Source organism: Ambystoma mexicanum, chromosome 9, assembly GCF_040938575.1.
Source record: "Ambystoma mexicanum isolate Mex_15411 chromosome 9, UKY_AmexF1_1, whole genome shotgun sequence".
Classification (NCBI taxonomy): domain Eukaryota; kingdom Metazoa; phylum Chordata; class Amphibia; order Caudata; family Ambystomatidae; genus Ambystoma; species Ambystoma mexicanum.
Window position 1 is genome coordinate 1491396788 of NC_090931.1, and position 6000 is coordinate 1491402787.

A 6000-nucleotide genomic window follows, 5' to 3' on the forward strand; every position below is an offset into this window, starting at 1 on the left:
TGGTGAAACACGTGTTGAGGGAAGACCCACGGCCAGTGATGTGGTGAAACACGTGTTGAGGGAAGACCCACGGCCAGTGATGTGGTGAAGCACGTGTTGAGGGAAGACCCACAGGTAGGGATGGGGTGAAGCATGTGTTGAGGGAAGACCCACAGCCAGTGATGGGGTGAAACACGTATTGAGGGTAGACCCACAGCCAGTGATGTGGTGAAACACGTATTGAGGGAAGACCCACGGCCAGTGATGTGGTGAAGCATGTGTTGAGGGAAGACCTACAGCCAGTGATGTGGTGAAACACGTGTTGAGGGAAGACCCTCAGTTAAGGATGGGGTGAAACACGTGTTGAGGGAAGACCCATAGGTAGGGATGGGGTGAAACACGTGTGGAGGGAAGACCCACAGCTAGTGATGTGGTGAAACAGGTGTTGAGGGAAGACCCACAGCTAGTGATGAGGTGAAACACGTGTGGAGGGAAGACCCTCAGTTAAGGATGGGGTGAAACACGTGTTGAGGGAAGACCCATAGGTAGGGATGGGGTGAAACACGTGTGGAGGGAAGACCCACAGGTAGAGATGGGGTGAAACACGTGCTGAGGGAAGACCCACAGCTAGTGATGAGGTGAAACACGTGTGGAGGGAAGACCCACAGCTAGTGATGGGGTGAAACACGTGCTGAGGGAAGACCCACAGGTAGGGATGGGGTGAAACACGTGCTGAGGGAAGACACACAGGTAGGGATGGGTTGAAACACGTGTGGAGGGAAGACCCACAGGTAGAGATGGGGTGAAACACGTGCTGAGGGAAGACCCACAGCTAGTGATGAGGTGAAACACGTGCGGAGGGAAGACCCACGGCTAGGGATGTGGTGAAACACGTGTTGAGGGAAGACCCACGGCCAGTGATGGGGTGAAACACGTGTTGAGGGAAGACCCACGGCCAGTGATGTGGTGAAACACGTGTTGAGGGAAGACCCACGGCCAGTGATGGGGTGAAACACGTGTTGAGGGAAGACCCACGGCCAGTGATGGGGTGAAACACGTGTTGAGGGAAGACCCACGGCCAGTGATGTGGTGAAACACGTGTGTAGGGAAGACCCACAGCCAGTGATGGGGTGAAACACGTGTAGAGGGAAGACCCACAGGTAGAGATGGGGTGAAACACGTGCTGAGGGAAGACCCACAGCTAGTGATGGGGTGAAACACGTGTGGAGGGAAGACCCACAGCCAGTGATGTGGTGAAACACGTGTTGAGGGAAGACCCACAGCCAGTGATGGGGTGAAACACGTGTGTAGGGAAGACCCACAGCCAGTGATGGGGTGAAACACGTGTAGAGGGAAGACCCACAGGTAGGGATGGGGTGAAACACGTGCTGAGGGAAGACCCACAGCTAGTGATGAGGTGAAACACGTGTGGAGGGAAGACCCTCAGCTAGTGATGTGGTGAAACACGTGTGGAGGGAAGACCCTCAGCTAGGGATAGGGTGAAACACGTGTTGAGGGAAGACCCTCAGCTAGGGATGTGGTGAAACACGTGTTGAGGGAAGACCCACGGCCAGTGATGTGGTGAAACACGTGTTGAGGGAAGACCCACGGCCAGTGATGTGGTGAAGCACGTGTTGAGGGAAGACCCACAGGTAGGGATGGGGTGAAACACGTGTTGAGGGAAGACCCACAGCCAGTGATCTGGTGAAACAGGTGCTGAGGGAAGACCCACAGCCAGTGATATGGTGAGACAGGTGTGGAGGGAAGACCCACAGGTAGGGATGGGGTGAAACACGTGTGGAGGGAAGACCCACAGGTAGGGATGGGGTGAAACACGTGTTGAGGGACAAGTAATCAACAGTGGCATCACATGTGCAGATCTTATTTGCAAATCATTGGGGATCTCAGGAATAAAGGGACCAGCAATCTGAAATTTAAACTGGATTTTTTTTATGGTGAATGGACAATGTGAGATCTTTAGAAGAAACATTAAAAAAATTCTAATAATTGGAACTGAAATAAACAAAGATAAGTGAACTGTCAAGCGGTTGAACATTATTTGGTATATATACTCACCTTTTTACCATTAAATGTGTGCAGAAACACCCCCCCATTATTATCTACAAACTCATGTGCGACAGGCACAATGTCTGGGGTAGTTACTAGCGAAGGTTGCTTATAATATGTGATTTGTCACCACACTATCTGACATCTGCCTGTTCCCCTTTCACACTTTATTATTCCGAAGCAGGAACATACTTGCCAGAGGTAAAAGGTCTTTCAGTTGGAACTGCCCCACTGCAGGCCCAATTGGCTAAAATAAATGCCCAATAAAGGTACCAGTGATCACAAAAGGAAAGAGATTGGGCAGACCCGAATCTGTATCACCCGCATGCCACCCTGTTCCTGACAGGAGTTACCAGGGAGTGCTCAGTAACACTGCAACCAGAACATGCAGGACAATGAGCAAACACTATTGCCCCCTCTGCTTAGGAGAGCCCCTAAACCACTGATGGCAGTGAATCGTATAAGACATAGGAGCTCTTCTCTAGGGTGACTAGACGGCTGAGGTTTGCCCGCAATTGGGTCCTCTGTCCCCACATCCCAAGAGTCTTTTAAAGTTTAAAACCCCTGTTCCAGTTTTGGGGAAGGGCGTTGACCTCTGGCACAATCTCAGCTCAACTTCCCTATCAGCAACAATTCAACATATTATTTATAAATGACATAACATGAATAAATCAAATAGACATTACGGCAGTTTCATGATTTTACACTATCACTTCAGCCAGACCTCTGCGCCCCCAGAACGGCCTCGAACCCCCAACCTTCCATGCATCAGCCCCCTGGCGAGAAGTATACACAGAGAACGCCTTGTAATAACAATCAGAGCAAAACCCCCTTTATATCATGATTGAGCCACAGGGGAATCAGTGCAGCTGTGTCTATGCAGGAGGTTTTATATCATGATTGAGCCACAGGGGAATCAGCGCAGCTGTGTCTATGCAGGAGGTTTTATATCATGATTGAGCCACAGGGGAATCAGCGCAGCTGTGTCTATGCAGGAGGTTTTATATCATGATTGAGCCACAGGGGAATCAGCGCAGCTGTGTCTATGCAGGAGGTTTTATATCATGATTGAGCCACAGGGGAATCAGCGCAGCTGTGTCTATGCAGGAGCAGCGCTGGAAATGGAAATGATTTAATGTAATGTGGGATGTTGGGGGACAGGGTCTAGGGGGTCCTATCTTTGTGACCGGTCACTTTTGGTCACCCTGTTTTATGCTCCTGCTGCCGTCTCGGCCTGACCCCCAACCTTTCAGATAACCCCTGGAAAATGCTCCTGCATCCACCTCTTTATGTTCTTGAGATCATTACATGTTCATTACATGTTCTTGAGGTATAAATATAAAGTGCTACGTGTTGAATCGTGGCGCAACTAACCATAGAATGTGCAATGTCTCACCTGCGGCGCAATCTGCGGGATAATCCTCTGTGATCCGTATCTCAGGACAGGGAAGATAAGGGAGTCCACGCGCTCCCTCTAGAGTTGCGGCTCTGAGCATGTCTTAGAGATTAGTGTCTCACGCTGTGCGCATGTGCAGTAGATATACATGTGCTCTGTTGAGCGGGTCCCTGCTGGCCAATAATGACTCTGACACCCTTGCAGGAACAAACATCTTCTTTACTCTGCTACTGGTACATTAGGTCAGGTAAGTTATAAGGACAGAAGACATCCACCAGCATCAGGGATCACATCCTCTCAACTGACATTCATGGAACCCACTCATAACACAACATTCTCTCACTCTGCATTCAACCCATACAAAGCAGGGTGCAGGTAAAGCTAGATATAACATATCGTCCCCCTTTTCCAACACACAACCACATCAGAGAGCGATGGACACACCGGACACCAGCAACAAATATCTTCTCCATAGACATTGCCACAGTCACATGAACAATTCTTACAAATCATTAAACAATGCGCTAATGCACTAGAACACATTTCCTAATCATGTAGACCTTAAAGTCCATCCTGAAATATGAAAAAGTGAATACATTTTCCTTCACATCAAGTATGCACTACAATTGCAACTCTCTATGTTCTACTACCAGTCGTTCTGTGGAAGGAAACATTCAAACAGAGCTCTAACTCTAAACCTCTATTTGAAAATAATAATACATTTAATAATGAATGCCTCAAATTATTTGTACACTAAATTACTTAAGTATCCATCACACATCACATATCATCTCATCTCCTCCACTATCAAACACTGCTGCACCTGCTCGCTACCACCGGCAGCACCTCATGCCCATAACCCAGGACCCACCCGGCCATCCTGTAACACACCTAGGACCCACCTGGCCATCCTGTACACACTCAGGACCCACCCAGCCGTCCTGTAACACACCCAGGAACCACCCGGCCATCCTGTATACACTCAGGACCCACCCAGTCATCCTGTAACACACCCACGACCCACCCAGCCATACTGTAACACACCCAGGAGCCACCCGGCCATCCTGTAACATACCCAGGACACACCCGGCCATCCTGTACAGACTCAGGACCCACCCGGCCATCCTGTACACACTCAGGACCCACCCGGCCATCCTGTAACTCACCCAGGACCCACCCGGCCATCCTGTAACACAAACTGCAGCACTACTCACTCTACAGCACAAATCACTTCTCCAAGATGCCACACATCACAACACTGTAAATGTTGCAAAACGAAAATACAACTGCATTTGCAGAACCCAAACACTACAATTATGCAAATTACTCTTACTCTTAAAATCAAACTTGCCAAGAACACAAAGAAAACCAATGGCAATATAAAAACAAAGGCACAACTTCTCACAACGATCAGTCTGCCCTTGCGCCTCCTGCCAGCGCCAGCCAAAGTACAGTACCTCTGGGGACACAGCCCCTTTCTCCTCCAAACAACTTGAAACTCACTCAGGGTCAATGATCCCTTCTCGGTCCTTCGCCCGCTCACCCAACATTTTCGTCAGAGGAATCTCGTCAGTAGCTCCCTTTCAGCTGTGCGCTGCGACTTCCACCTTTTCTTTTCCTTCGCCAACCGCTCGCTCCCCTTACAAGTAAGCACAAATCCTCCTGCAGCGCCATCCTCTCTATAACAATGCCGCTCACTGAAGAAAGGACCTTAAACAAACAGCCGCAACGTTGCGACATTACTGAACGCTGCAGGGTTCTTTTTTTCCTTTCAGTTCTGTAGCTGCAAATCTTCCGAACGATGACATCCTCACTTCACAGAAGTGATCACCATCTCCCCAGGCATTCTCTACTATGTCACCATTTCAGGTGACCCACAGGGGAGAACAGAGCTCTCCGTTCCTGCAGACTCTGTAGGCGCAGCAAACCTCCCGCTGAACTCACACTCACTCCACCAGTAAAGAACTCTTGTTCCACACTGCTCCAAGGTCCTATCCTGCACGCTACCTTCACAAACGATGGAGCTTCCTCTATCAGCATATAACCTCCACTTTCTGATACTCTCTCTAACAAAGCTCAGAGGTCAGCGCAGCAGCATCAATGCCCTGTGAGAGGCTTCCATCCCCTCTAATGTTCTGCAACAGGCTCCAAGCCTCACTAATACGCTGCAACAGCTCCAAGTCTCAATGCTCCACTGGTTGGGACCCTCGTGTCCCCACTGCACCTCGCAACGCTTCTGATTGGGCCTCACTTGTCCCCATTTCACTTCGCAGCGCTCCAATGGTTGGGCCTCTCCTGTCCCCACTGCACCTCGCAGCGCTTCAATGGTTGGGCCTCACTTGTCCCAAGTGAACCTTACAGCGCTTCAATGGTTGGGCCTCTCTTGTCCCCACTGCACCTCACAGCGCTTCAATGGTTGGGCCTCCCTTGTCTCCACTACACCTCGCAGCGCTCCTACCTGCGGGAAGAACTTCTCAGCGTTTGTGGGGCGGTGGATGTCCCTTACATGGTGGTGTGCCCCCAGCACAGCCACCATCCTCGTCGCCAATGTTGAGTTG

At 50.1% G+C, this 6000-nt stretch overlaps 1 protein-coding gene across 2 annotated transcripts in view; it reads right to left on the reverse strand.

Moving 5' to 3' along the window:
- LOC138489269 (zinc finger protein 268-like) overlaps positions 1-5116 on the reverse strand; it is an 89194-nt gene extending 84078 nt beyond the window's left edge. Inside the window, exon 1 of one of the 2 annotated variants that reach the window (XM_069616963.1) lies at positions 4946-5116. The gene's annotated coding sequence lies outside the window, so the exon portion shown is untranslated. Of the gene's footprint in view, positions 1-3442; positions 3540-4945 lie in introns of those variants that run through there. The other variant, XM_069616962.1, reaches the window with a different exon arrangement.
- Positions 5117-6000: the final 884 nt, after the last annotated feature.